Source organism: Chrysochloris asiatica, unplaced genomic scaffold (assembly GCF_000296735.1).
Source record: "Chrysochloris asiatica unplaced genomic scaffold, ChrAsi1.0 scaffold00008, whole genome shotgun sequence".
Taxonomy (NCBI): domain Eukaryota; kingdom Metazoa; phylum Chordata; class Mammalia; order Afrosoricida; family Chrysochloridae; genus Chrysochloris; species Chrysochloris asiatica.
In genome coordinates, this window is record NW_006408526.1 from 11,976,043 (window position 1) to 11,991,624 (window position 15,582).

The following is a 15,582-nucleotide window of genomic DNA, read 5'->3' on the forward strand; positions in this document are numbered from 1 at the left end:
ACCTCTATTCACTCCAACCATTGTATTCCTCCCTGTGTCTCCCGCCACCTCCATCTTTCCTCTGCCAACCTCCCTCTGGTTATATATTGCCTGCCCCATCACCCATGTCAGTGCATGTCCACCCTCTAGCTCATGTATACATAAACAAACACGCAGGGATATATAATTGGTGTTTAAACAACCACAGGGCATATTCTGGAAGCCAGTCTGCTCTCTGCCAGCACACAGCCTTTCTCTTTCCATGAGTCTACAGTCCTCAGCTGCTCTATCTTTTCATGCCCTCACCTCTGTCTCCATCTCTGGTGTCATTGCTTCTCTAGTTAGGGTCCCACATTCAGCTCATACTCTTTTCTCTTGCTGGTCCTAGGTTCCTCTGTTCCTGGAATACAAGATTAACTACTCTCCCCTTTTTGTTATACAACCTCTACCTTTATAGTTGTGACAATTGTAATTTGATATGATACCAACTACTCACTATTGTTGATTCCCTTTTATAAGTATCATTTCGTTTTGTTTTTGTCTACAAGCTGCTCTCAAGAAGCTTTATTTGTCTTTGGTTTTGGAAAGTTTGTTTATGATATGTTTTAGTAACTTACTTTTGGAATCTATCATATATGGGTTCATTTGAGCTTCTTGGATGGATATTTTTGCATCATACATGATAATTGCAAAACTTCAACAATTCTCTCTGTGGGATTTTTTTCTTTCATCGTCTTCTTATATTTTGCTTCCTCTTGTTATGGAATTCAGATCAAATATAAATTTTTCCTTTGGATAGTTTTCCACATAATTCTTAGACTTTCTTAATTTTTCTTTATTCTTTTCCTGATTTTTCCTCGTACAAATTGGTATGAAGTTTTTGTCTTCTTATTCATTGATCAGTTCTTCAATTGATTCAATTCTACTCTTTCTCCTTCCTGTGTGTCATTTTTTTTTCAAAATTTTAGTGTTTATCTTTTAGATTTCTAATAGCTGTTTTAGGTATGATTTCTAGTTGCCTGTTTTTTTCACTTTGCTCCTGTAAATCTTTAAAATTCCTTATCTGTTCTTTCTCAAAGAGGTTCACTAGTTCTTTATTTTGGTCACTTGCTTGTGACATCTTGTCCTGTTTCTTTGATCTGAAGTTGTCTGTTGTTTCTGAGACATTTTAGAGTTGTATTTTTTGTTTATTATGTGTTTGTCTCATTCTGATTTTTATTTTGCTATGTCTAGGTGGGAAGGGTAGGCATGCTACTTTAGTCACTAGTTTGGCAGTACTGGGGTACTCCCCATCCATCTCAGGGTGTATGAAATAACTGGTGAGGTTGTGGGCATAGGACTCTGTTTGATGGTTGTGAAGAGCAGCTGTAGGTGAGGTGGGCAGATATTGTGCACCATCTGTCATTGACCAAGTGATGTTGAACTGGGTGGTGGTACTTGCTCATTGGGCGGGATGGTAGATGGTAGGTGTGTTAGATGTGGCCGACTAGTGGAGAAACTCCCACTGCATGGAGAAGAGAAAGATAAAACAAGAAAAAAGTGGGAGAAGGAGGAAAAAAATGGGCAAAAATAAAGGAAACAGAAGAGGAAGAGGGAAAAAGTAAACAAAAAGAAAGAAATGGAAAAAAAAGAAATGGAGACTACAGAAAGACTCAAAGCAATGGTGTGACCATGGTTTCCCAGGGTTTTAAGTTGTTGGGCATATGGTTCCCTGCCTACTGTCACTAGCATAGTTGGCCTCAGTGGCTGCTAGTGACCATCCCTTAATCCAGGGAGCATGTACACATGGAGGTGGCATGACTGGTTTGTAGTTCTCACACATGTGCGTCCCACAGTGGGCACATGACCTACGTAACTTGAGAATGTGCTCTGTCAGTCACATGGGCACTGAGCATACAATGTGCAATTTGCAGATGTGCATCTTGGTCCACTGGGGACATGATGTATTAGTTAGCCCCTGGTAAGGGGGAGGTGGTCTGAATGAATTGAGCAGATGAAGGGTGGTGGGGGAATCCCTAGCCACCAGATTTGTGGGGATTTACCCCAAATCACTGGGATGGTATGGTGGGGAAAGTGGGACAAAGCACTTCTCCAGTCACAGTTCACTGGTGTGGGCTTAGTGTACTTCTGGGTGAGGACAGCTGATTATCCAGCTTTTGCTCTGATCAATCAAGGGGATGGTGTCCTGAGTTTGTCCTCTGTAACCACCATCCTACAGGCCTTCTCCATGGGAGCCCTCACCTGCAACAACTAGGCATCACTGTGAGTGAATAGTCTCATTCCCATTTACTGGTCCCTCCTCACTCTGCTGCAGCCCATGCCACTGGAATTCTCCTCCACTTCCTCTTGAAGCTCCAAGTCATACTCTGCTCACCTTGTTTCACTCTAAAACGGTTCACATGTGTCTCTGTTGCAATAGAGATTTTGTGAAGTTGACTTCTTCTCAATCATGTATATTGCCTTCTATGTTTCAAAATGACCATACTGTTGGGCCTAAACTACATCTCTCTACTCAATCATTGTTTCATTATGACTTCCTTTCTAACTGGTATGTAATCCAATTCTTTATCATTCATTTCATGCTCAGAGTTTTAGAACTATCACATGTAGTTGTTTCACTCTGTTCTTAGAGTCTCTGTTGTGGAGGGATTGCATGGAATTTGTTACCATGTTGCTATCTTGTCTCCTTTCCACTGACTGTACTTTTAGATTTCAAGGAATTGCTTCTTAGTTCCACATATGGCAATCATTGCAAAGAAATACAAGTACTCCTCAGTCTTCAGTAATATCATACCAGCTGCCCCTAATGTGCCCCTTGCTTTCTGCTGAATCAGTATAGGAGGCTGTACCAAGTGTGTATGATGCAACCAGGAAAATGCATGTAAGACACTTGGAGATGCTGGAGATGAACTGAATTCCTGCCTTCTAGGTATATTCTTTCTACTATAAATAAAAGAGCTCTGGTAGCGTAGTGGTTACGAATCGGGCTGCGAACCATAAGTTCAGCGGTTCGAAACTACCAGCCGCTCCACAGGAGAAAGATGAGGCTTTCTACTCGCGTAAAGATTTATACCCTCGGAAACCCTGTACAGGGTCACTATGGGTCGGAACCGACTTGAAGGCACTTAACAACAACAACATAAATAACTGGAGTTTTGAATGATGCAGAAATATATTTGAATTTCACTTATGAAACTTAAATAAATCAATTTTTATCCCAGTTTTCTTAATTGTAACATGGGGTCAGATGAGTTTAAATAAATATACAAGTTGAAGCAATAGCTGGTATATAGCAGACACTCAGTATGGCAGCAACTTCTGTTATCCTCTCTATTTACTGATATGAAAATCTTGTAGGGTTATATGTGGCACAATAAATCCAAGGATTTATTGATCTATGAAGAATAAAATATAAAAACCATCAAATAAAACACCAAGCACATTAACTATTTGTACCAGGAGTCCGTGGCTGGTGTAAGTAGTTAACATGCTTGGTTTCTAATGGAAATTTGGTAGTTCAATTCCACTCAGAGGTGCCTTGGAAAAAAAGTTTGGATCTACTTTCCCCAAATCAGCCACTCAAAACTCTATGAGCACTGTTCTACTCTGACACACATGGAGTTTCCATGAGGACTTTGCAAAATATGTTGCAATAGAGATCAGTCAATGGACCAGAAGTTGGACACAAATCAGCCAACGTTTTCTTCTTTCTTCTCACCACTTCAGTCCTCAATGGCTTTCAGAAAGGACCTTTACTGAACCATGGTGATACAGATGCTCTTCCTAAGAGTTCTCAGAAATTTAAGAATGATTTTGTCCACATAAAAGTCTGCCTTTTACCTAAGGCTACTGACCAATCAGAGGAGCATGGTGGCTCCACAGGGTAAGCACTGGGTTGCGAACCAAAAGGCCAGTGGCTCAAGCCCACCAGTAGTTCTGTGAGAGAAAGATGAGGCTTTCTATTGTTGGTTCAAACCCAATAGCACTTAACAACTTGCCCATCAACTACAGAACTCCTGTAGGCTTCTTGCTGAGAAGAAGAGTACTAAAATTTTCACTTACCATACCTGATTTGTAAGGAGCTCTGGTAGCGTAGTGGTTACGAATCGGGCTGTAAACCTTAAGGTCAGCAGTTTGAAACTACCAGCCGCTCCACAGGAGAAAGATGAGGCTTTCTACTCCAGTAAAGATTTACACCCTCGGAAACCCTGTACAGGGTCGCTATGGGTCGGAACCGACTCGACGGCACTTAACAACAACAACAACAACATACCTGATTTGTACTGACTTCCAATTGCAAGTCATTTCATTACTCTTTTGACTTGTCCTCCCAGTCACATGGGTATTTAAAGGCCAGTACTGTGAGTACAACATTCTCTAGAAGAGTATCTCTCAAAATTTACTGCATAAACAAAACTCAAAAGTATAAAAGGCTTACTAATTAGAAAGAGACTGGAGGAACCAAAGGTTGTCATCCTCAGTCACCATTCAGTCATTATGACTCTGTTCTTATTCTTCCCATATTTCAGATTCAGTTTTCAGCCAAGTGGTAGTTAGGCATATAAGGGTGTGGGGGACACAACAACATTAATAATGTATATTCATCATGGAATAGTCAGCCATTCATGGTCAAAAGGGCAACATTTACCTAAGGACAAAATTCAGAAGGGTTGGAGAGAAGGGTGAAATGGAAATAAGAATCACAGGGCTAACTGATGCTACCTGGAGAGTACTACAATCAAAGCAGTGTATAATTTGTTGATGGTAAAACTGGTAATCTGCTTTGTAAACCTTCACTCAATTCAAAGTGAAAAAGTAAAGAAATGGCATATAAAAGAATCACCTGAGGATCTAGTTAAACTACAGATTGTGACTCATAGAACTAGGGTGGAACCTGGGAGTCTGCAGTTATAACAAGCTCCCAGGTGGATGTTGATGTTGCTGGTCCACTGAGCACACTTTGAACAAGACAAGAACAAGGCAGGATGCACCTTATTTCAGGTTCATCGACTGCTTACTCGTCTTGTATTTTATGCCCTCAGTGAGCAGCTCTGCAAAGTTCTTACAGCAGCTCTGCAAAGTTCTTACATTGATTCCCAAGAGAGTCTTACCTAATGGGTAATGTTTAAAGCGTGTTTAAAGACTGAAAAGTTACAGCTAGTTCATGCTGCAGGGACTTTCAAATGCACTCTGGGTCAGTTAAACCAGTGAATATGAGGATTTTGCTCATTTTTGAGATCTCTTATATCTGTTTGCATGAAAAATGATTTATATATATATTATAGAAGTGCATTGAATTATGTACCTATGATTACAAAAGATTAAAGGGAAATTCAAGTCCAAAGAAAATACCTCTAGTTATTAAGAATTTAGCTGATTCATTTCTTCCTTCTTCATGTCATTTATCTTTTGGAAAAACTTGGCCAGTCAACCACAAAATTGTCCTGGGACACTCAGCTTTCAGAAGGGAAGTAAGACAAGCATTCTCTTCTTTACAAAATACCCTTTCTTATAAAGATATTTATTTGAAATCTTTCTTTACTGTTTTCACATCAACCCTGAAGTTACCTTTTAACAAGGTATCTTAATCAGCACTATTTCAAGAGGAAATGCTATACTCTAATTAATGGCTCAGATTTCTGGTACAATTCTGTAGAATAAGCACTGAACTGCTAACCTCAAGGTCAGAGGTTAAAACCCACCACCTACTTCTTGGAAACCCTATACAGGGTAGCTATGAGTCTGAACTGACTTGATGACACTTAATAACAACAACAATTAATGGCTTAAGCAATTGTGCTAAGTTTAAAAATTGCCTGACAGGCATAGCTTATTGCTAATTACATGATTACTGTTTGGGCTTGTTGTTGTTGTTAAGTGCCATCGAGTTGCCGACCCATAGTGACCCAGTACAGAGTTTCCGAGGAGCAGCTGGTGAGCTTGAACCATTGACCTTGCAGTCCAAACAGCTTTGCAGTCTGGTGTATTAACCCACACCACCACACCAGGATTCACAGTTTGGGCTTAGTTTATAGCAAAGTCATGTTATTGTCATCTCCTGATAATCAGCATTTACTTCCAGCTCTTAGAGTGGCACCATGTGTGGCTGTGGTTCTGTTTAAAATGCTGCAATGCAGCATCTCAGTCGTGGACGCAGGGAGGTCCAGGTTGTGCTACTGGGGCATTGAGAATAAAATGATGACAGCTTACATTTTGTGATGCTTTAGGGAATTGTAACAAATTAAGGAAAACCATGGTGTGACCAATATATTCTACAAAACACAATATTTGCCCTGACTCTCTGTTATTCTCTTATATTTCAGCTTCACATGAGAGAAACCACCTCTTGCTTATACTGAAGACTATGCACAGAGAAAATAATGAAGCATAAAACATCAGCAGGCAGCATCATTTACCAGGACTGTGCTGAGTCATATTGAAGCCTGAGGCAAAATTTTAAAAAATGATACTGATCCTGTCTTAATTTAACATTTTGATATTGTGCCCACCGTTGATATTTTTGGCATTAACTTGGATTTTAAAAAATATCACATTGAAATACTTAGCAACAACAACTGTGTTTTGGGTACCTCCTTAAATTTTGTACCCAAGTTGAAAGCCTCCTCCTAATTTCAGTCCTGTCATTTACTCTGTAGGAATACAAAGGAGACAATCTATATAAAGAAAATGTTTATTAAAAAAAAGAAAGAAAATGTATAAAGAAAAGACTGAATATCACACATATTTAAAAAGAAGAAAAAAGTGATGTTTTTAATTTTATGTATTGGAAATCAAAGCTAATAGGACGTGTATATTTGTGTCAAATTTGAAGCCGCAAAGCTGCAGTGAGCAGAGGAAAGCTTTGAGCACTTTTTCAAATAGCTCCCTGTGTGTTAACTTAAAACCAGCTTATAGAAGAAAAACCTTTGTTGTGATCGGATTTTGTGAAGTTATTTTATTTGGGTCTCTTCATCTTAGTAAGGAGCCCTGGTGACTCTGTGAGTTTGACAATTGTCTGCTAACTGTAAGGTCAGTGGTTTAAATCCACAAGGAAAGAGTCTGTCTGCTCCTATAATGATTTACAGTCTCAGAAGCCTTATGTAGGGTCACCACCAGTTGAAATTGAATTGATGGCAGTGGATGGGTCATCTTAATAGGTCTTCTAGTGATTTACAACTTTTATCAAAGTTGAACTTTTCAATGCACAGAATATAAATGTTAGAACCAACTGTGATAGCAACAGAAGATAAGCATTCCTTCCAATGGCAGGATATGGGATTATTTCATGCTCACATTCGGAGTCACTGAGTGATGGAAATGATTACTTAAACCACCTGGCTGCTAAATGAAAGGTTCCAAGTTCAAACCCATCTAGATGTGCCTCAGAAGAAAATCCTGTTGACATGCTACTCAAAAAAACTAGCTAATGATAACTCTATGCAATTCTACTCTGACGTTGTTGTTGTTGTTATGTGGCGTCGAATTGGTTCCGACTCACAGCGACCCTGTGCAGGGTTTCCGAGGCCGTAAATCTTTACGGGAGCAGAAAGCCTCATCTTTCTCCCATGGAACAGTTGGTAGTTTCAACCTGCTGACCTTGGGGTTCGCAGCATAATTCATAACCACTATGCTACCATAACTCTGACATACATGTGGTTAATTTGAGTCAGACTTGACTCAATGGCAAAGGGTTTATGCTTATTACCAAACCAAAGTCTTTGTCCTGGCCACTGTAGCCTTCTTTCTTTTTTTATTTCTAATTTATTCCTTAAGTGTTCCAGTTAATATCTTGGGCACAATGGAAAAAGCACAGGATTCTAAAATAATTGTCATAATATTGGACAAGTTAATATGTAAATTCACTTAAACTCAGTATTCTCTTAAGTTAAATGGTAGGAATAATTTCTGCACATGTATCTTAATGAGTTATTAGTGAAATACTGTACAGGGAGGTGTTTGGTAAAATATTTATTATTATATTCATGATTGAAAGAGTCCTGGCTGTTGAAACCCACTAGCCATTCTATAGGAGACAAGACTTGTCAATCTACTCCTGTAGAGATTTATGACCCCTAGGAAACTCTTCGGGACAGTTCTACTCTGTCATATAGGATAACTATGAGTGCAAATTGATTTGGTGACATACAATGCATACACATTCATGCTCATGAACTGACCATGAATTTACTGCCGGTTGTTCTTATTAAGTGTCACTGAGTTGGTTCTAACACAACACCAACACTGCCCAGTCCTATACCATCTTCACACTTGTTGTGTTTGAGCCCATTATTGCTGCCACTATGCCAATTCATTGCATTAGGGGATTTCTTCTCTTTTTTGCTGATGCTCCACTTTTCCAAGCATAATGTCCTTCTCCAGTGAATGGTCCCTCATGACAACACATCCAAAGTTTATGAAATGAAGTCCTGATACTTTTACTTCTAAGTAGCTTTTTGGCTTAACTTCTTCTAAAACAGATTTGTTTGTTCTTCTGGTAATCCATGGTACTTTAAAAAATTTTCACCAACACCACAATTCAAATGGATAGTCTCTTCTAAGGGCTTCCTTATTTATTGTCCAACTTCCACATGCACTTTAAGTGATTGAACTTACCATGGCTTGGGTCAGGCACACCTTAGTCCTCAAAATGACATCATTGCTCTTGAACATTTTAAAGAGATCTTATGCAGCAGACTGTCTATAGAATTACTTCCTTTGATTTTTTGACTGCAGCTCCTATGAATATTGATTATGAATCCAAGCAAAATGTAGCCTTTGACAACTTCAATCTTTTCTTGGTTTATCGTGACATTATTTATTGTCCAGTTGTTACAATTTTCATTTTCTATACATTGAGGTACAGTTCATATTGAAGACTGTAGTTTTGAATTAGTGAGTATTTCAAGACCTCTTCGTTTCTCCAGCAAGCAAGCAAACATAGTATGTGCCATATGCATATCACATGTTGTTAATGAGTCTTCATCTAAATCGGATGACATGATCTTCTTTGTATGATCCACTTTCTCAGATTATTTGCTGAGTATAACAATTGAATAAGCAAGGCTAAAGGATACAACCCTGGCACAGAGCTTTCCTGGTTTTAAACCATTCAGTCTACCCTTGTTCTTTTCCAATGCCTGTTTCATGATCTTTGTACAGGTCCCTTATGAGCATAATTAAATTTTCTGGAATTCCTATTCTTTTGTAATGTTATCTATAGTATGTTTTGATTCACAGAGTTGAAGGGCTCATCATAATTAATAAAGCACATGAAAACTTTATGTTATTCTTTGTATTTAGCCAAGAGCCATTTGACATGAGCAATGATATTTCTTCTGCCAGAAATTCCTTGCAGCTTCCTGTCAATGTACTCTTGTAGCTGTTTTTGAATTATCTTCAGCAAATTTTACTTGGATGTGATATTAATATTTTTTATGATTTTCACATTATCAAGCTGTGAAAAGACATGAAAGAAAATATTGAAACTATATATTGTTAAGTGCAAGGAATCAGTCAGAAAAGCCTACATACTTTATGGTTTCAACTGTATGACATTCTAGAAGAGGCAAAATTATAAAGAAATAGTTGAAACAAGTCAATGAAACTCTTCTGAAAGATGCTGTAATGCTAGACACATGGCAGCATTTGCTAAATTTGCTAAAACCCACAGAACGTTTGAATAATGAATCATGATGGAAAGAATAAGAATATTGTCAAGTATTGTTTAAACCAAACAAACAAACAGGGAATAGAAGCAAAAACTGTCAAATAATGATGCATGGAGGGGATTGTAATCATTGCAATGAAATGAAATATGTTAGGATGAGTGCAAAACTGATGTTCTCCCATGTAAGCCATTCGATTCACAATAAAAACTTTAAAAAGAAAAAGCCAGAAAACCTTATGAATAGCAGTAGAACACTGTCAGATAGCACCAGAATACTGAATATTGAAACATGATGAGGAACACCAGAATGTTATCAGATATAATGCTGGAAGATGAGCCCATCAGGGTGGAAGGCACTCAAAATACAATTGGTGAAGAGATGTGTCCTCAAAATAGAGTTGGCCGTGATTACAGAAGTGAAGTAAAGCTTTGAGACCTTCATTTGCTGATGGAGCACAACTCAAAATGAGGAAAATAAACTATGGTATACAATATGAGGAGTCCTGGTGTGGCACTGTGGGCTGATGCGTCAGACTGCAAAGTCATTTGAACTGCAAGGTCAGTGGTTCAAACTCACCAGTTGCTCCTTGGAAACATTATACAGGGTCACGATGGGCCCGAAGCAACTCGACGGCACTTAACAACAATGAAAACAAACAATATGAAATAATTGAGAGGGAAAGCCAAAGGTATGTATAAAGATTATTAAAAATAGAAATCATTTCCTATGGGTTGTTTAATTTCTGTGTCTGGAAGTCTTATAAACTCAGATAAATGATTCTGCATTTGGAGTAGCTTGATTATGGTCCTGCCTAAAGCCAGGGCGAAACAAAGTGGTGTACTTATTCCTTCCAACCTTGTGATTCTGAGCCAAAAGAGGTGGCATGTAATTAATTCCATGCTCTCAGCAGCATCCATCAAAACCCTGAAAGGTGTCAACATTCTTTAATTAAGACTGGTTAATGGACTCCTTGTGTGGTGCTGTAGGATAAGCACTAGACTGTTAACCACAAGGTCAGCAGTTCAAACTCACCAGCTGCTTCTTGGAAACCCTGTACAGCATGGCTATGAGTTGGAACTGACTCCATGGCACTGAACAATCAAGACAATAATGTAAACAATGAAAATCTCATGTGCACCAGCACAGTTTTCCGCATAGAAGAAAGAGCTGTAATAAAATAACAACAAAATAACTTCTGGTCCTCCCCACTCCCAAATCCCATTTGGTGATATGACATTTTGAATTGCGAAGTATTTGGATGTTCTGCTATCTCGTGTCATTGTTATATTGAACCTTTCTAGACATGTTCAGAGTTTACTGCTCAGGAGATTAACTTTCCAAAGCCAAAATACTTTACCAACTCAAAATCTATTTGTAGAATCACTGGACTGTGAAAAATGACTTTAAAAAAACCATAATCCTAATACCCTACCCCTCACGGGATATCTGCAACTGTTTTTTTTTTTCTTTCTCATGATTATGGGGTTTATTAGTGAAGTGAATAGAATAGAATTCAGGATCATAAACAACTCAGGATATAGCAGTTCTCCAGTCAGGAACACGTCCTCTCTGCCATATTAGAGGCATACCTGTCTCTTGTCTTTGGCATATCAGCCATGTGACCCCTCAGCCTCTATCCTGCACAGGCAAGTATTACAAAGGTCCTTTAGCCCAAAGGGCACATTCTGCAAGCCAGTATCTTGCCCATAGGCACTCAGCTTTACTCATTCTATGGGCCAGGAAGCTTGCAGCAACTCTTTTCTCTCCATGCCACCACCTCTGCTTCTGCCTCTGCTGCTGATGCTTTTCCAGGTAGGGAACCCATGCTCCACTGACAGCTTTTCTTTCTTGATGGTCTGTAACTTTTTGTAGTGTCCAAGACTTAGAGGAGCTGAGGTGTATTATCTTAATCTATTTACATATATTGTCATCTTCTTTTTTTAAATGCCTTGGATTTCTTTTTAGTTGAGAAATATGATGTGGCACATGCTTTTCTCATACCACTTCAAATTCAAATCTCTGATTTTAAATTCCAGCAGGCAGTTTTCAGTTTCTAATAGAGCTCCCCTCCACTCTCTGGCAGTTTGTCATACTGTGGTCACATGAGAGTTGCTGTGATGTTGGAAGCTATGCCACTGGATTTTTAAACCAGCAGGGTCACTCATAGGACAGGCTTCAGCAAAATCCCACACTAAGACTAAGAAGAAGGACTTGGCAACCTACTTTTTAAGAAATTGACCTTATGAATAGGGGCAGAACATTGTCTAATATAGTTCTGGAAGAAGAGCCTCGGAAGTTGGAAGGCACTCAAAATTCAGTGAGGGAAAGATGCCACTTCAAAGTAGTTATTGTTTGTTGTAAGGTGTTGTCAAGTTGGCATCAAGTCATAGCAACCCTACACACAACAAAACAAAGTGTTGACCAGTTCTGCACAATCCACTCAATTGTTGTTGTGTTGGGGACCATTGCTGCACTCATTATTTCAGTCCATCTTGGTGGGGGTTTTTCTTTTCTTTGATAACTCTCTGCTGTACCAAGCATGATGCCATTTTTTGGGTCTGTTACCTCTGATAATATATTCAAAGTACATGAGATGAAGGTGCCCTAACCTATATTATGGTATTTTCAATCACCTCATATACATGAGAAAGAAAGCTATATAGTAATTAAGGAAGACAGAAAAAGAATCAATGCATTTGAATACTAGCATTTGTTGTTGTTATGTGCCATGGAGTAGATTCCGACTCATAGTGACCCTGTACAGGGTTTCCGAAGCTGTAAATCTTTACGGGAGCAGAAAGCCTCATCTTTCTCCTACAGAACAGCTGGTAGTTTTGAACTGATGACCCTGAGGATAGCAACCTGATTCATAACGACTACACTACCATAGCTCCTATATTACCATTGTTGTTGTTGTTAAGTGCCATGGAGTCGGTTCTGACTCATAGCGACCCTGCACAGGGTTTCCAAGGCTGTAAATCTTTACGGGAGCAGAATGCCTCATCTTTCTCCCGCTGAATTGCTGGTAGTTTCGAACTGCTGACCTTGCGGTTCACAGCCCGATTCGTAACCACTACGCTACCAGAGCTCCATAGGTAACGAATATTGAATCTACCATGGACTGCCAGAAGAACAAACAAATCTATCTTGGAAGAATTAAAGACAGAATGGCCCTTAGAAGCAAGGATTTCCAGACTTTGTCTCACATACTGTGAACATGTTATTAGGAGGGACCATTCTCTGGAGAGGACATCATGCTTAGTATATTACAGAGTCAGCAAAAAAGCGACTTGATGACACTTAACAACAACCTGGGAAAGGATGGTGTTTGCTCAGTTTTAATAGATCGTCTTCCAACTTATAAGTCTTCAAATAGACTTGCTCTGATTACTATTGTTGCATAATGAATTGCCCCATGATTTCAGAGCTTAGAACAACTTTTTTCCTTTTTTTCCTCAAGATTTTGTGTGAGTCAGGGATTTGGATAGTGTTTGATTGCCCAAATCTTTCTTAGAGGCTCTTGAATGACAGCAGCCAGATACCAGCTCTGGCTTGAGTTCTTAGAAGGCTAGTTGTTGTTGTTGTTAAGTGCAGTTGAGTCAGTTCCAACTTATAGTGACCCTGTATAGGGTTTCCAAAGAGCAGCTGGTGAGTTTGAACCGCTGACCTTGCAGTTCAAATGGCTTTTCAGTCTGGTGCATTAACCCACAGCACCACACAAGGACTCCTAGAAGGCTAGAGTGACCAGGAATTCGATGACTGGGCTCACTCACATGCCATGGAAGATGTGACTGGAAATCATCTTGAAGCTCTGAAGGCAATAGGATCAAAAGTATATGCATGTGGTCTTCTATATCTTGTGGTCTCAGGCACATAAACATCACACATGATGACTAAATTCAGAGTAAATGTTCAAACAGAACCAGATGGAAACTGCATGTTCTCTTCTGACTTAGCCTCAAGACTCTCATAGCCTCATTTCAAGTAGTTGAAGCAATTAGAAGTCCACCAAGATTCCAGGGAAGGAGATATAAACCCCACTGTTTGATGAGAGCAATGAGAAAATATTTGGGGATCAGGCTTTAAAATGACCACACTAGCTCAAAATACAAAAGCTGGTAAAAGCCAGCTATGTTTTATTATGGTGGTGGTGGTTGTTATGTGCCATGGAGTTGGTTCTGACTTATAGTGACCCTGTATAGAGTTTCCGAGGTTGTAAATCTTTATGGGAACAGAAAGCCTCAAATTTCCCCTGTGGAGCAGCTGGTAAATTCAAACTGCTGACCTTGCGATTTAGCAGCTCAGCTTGTAATTCAAAATTTATTTATTATAAACAACCAAAATTTCTAATTACAACTCAGAGTGTAAATTGATAGACTTTTGTTTCTTTGTTTGCAAATGACAGAAACTTAACATGGATGAGGTTAAAAATATTGTTTCTTGGTTTGTGAATCAGATCAAAGGAAAGACAGAATGAATCTGCGTTTATTCAGAGGTGGTACCAGGGATCACTGTGGAACTTCTTTCTTATCCTACATCTTTTCACTTCACACGTTTGCTGTGTTTCATCTGCTATAGAGTATTACCTTCACAACTCCCCCATCATCAGTCAATGTCACCTCCAGGAAGAGAAGCTGCTGCCTCTTAGTTTACTTTGATATGTTCCAGGAAGAATCTTAATTTACTCAGTTTTTGTCACACATACACCCTTGTTCAATTTCTGTGGTCCTTGTGGTGGGATCTGCAATAAAATGTCAGCTCTTGTAAGAAAATGTCAGATCCTGTTTGAATTACCAGAGACCTGGTGTGATGCTGTAGGATAAGATCTAGACTGTTAATTGCAATGGCAAAGGTTTAAACCCATCAGACACACTTTGGAAGCTCTATATAGAGTAGCTATAAGTCAGAGCTGACTCGACGGCAGTTAACGAAAACAACACTATTTGAATTTCCTTGTTAGACCAATTGTTATGAGAAACATAAGAGGTGGAGGAAAGAAAGGAAAATAACATACACAAATGTTTATTACGTAGGAATCAAGAGAGTATACAGAAGATAGTGTTAACAACCTCTTTTGCTGAGAACTGCTTTGGAATACTTCTGTAAACCTTGCACAGGAAGGAATTGGAGTTTAACTCTTTGCTGTCCAGAGAATCCATGGAAAAGAGAGTGAGGAGTTATATGACGTAGTCAATAGAGTAATGAATCAAAAGTCAAAACTCTCTCTGTGTACAGATATTTCTCTATCATATCTATCTCTATTACCTATATATCTCTATATCTATCTATCTATCTATCTATCTATCTATCTATCTATCTATCTATTAATCAATCTATATCTGTTTCTCTCTTCAGCCACACACACACCTACATACCCCCTCATCTATATACTACTAATAAAATAAAACATTATTTAAATTCTTTTTAAACAGCAGCTAAGTATAATAGGACAGATTTTATTATTGTTCTTTTGATTGAAGATACAAAATCTGAGACCCAGAAAATTTAAGTGACTTACAAATGGTTATACAGGAAATAAATTGCAGAACTAGGACTTAAACTCAACCACCTCCCCACCCCTTAGGTTAATATGTTACCCAGTATGACACGAAACCACCTAATGTAAAACTTTAAGATTTTTTTTTTTCTTTTCCTTGTTTTTTACAATATGATAGACAGGAAATATCTCCTCTAGTGGAGGTTCTTGTTGTTGTTAGGTGCTATGGAGTCAATACCAATTCATCGTGACCATATGCACAACAGAATGAAACACCACCCAGTCCTGGGCCAATCTCACAATTGTTGCCACGCTTGAGTCCATTGATGCTGCCACTTGGCCAATCCATCTTGCTGGGGGTCTTCCTCTTTTTCTCTGACCCTCCACCTTACCAAACATGATATCTTTCTCCAGTGACTGGTCCCTCCTGACAATATG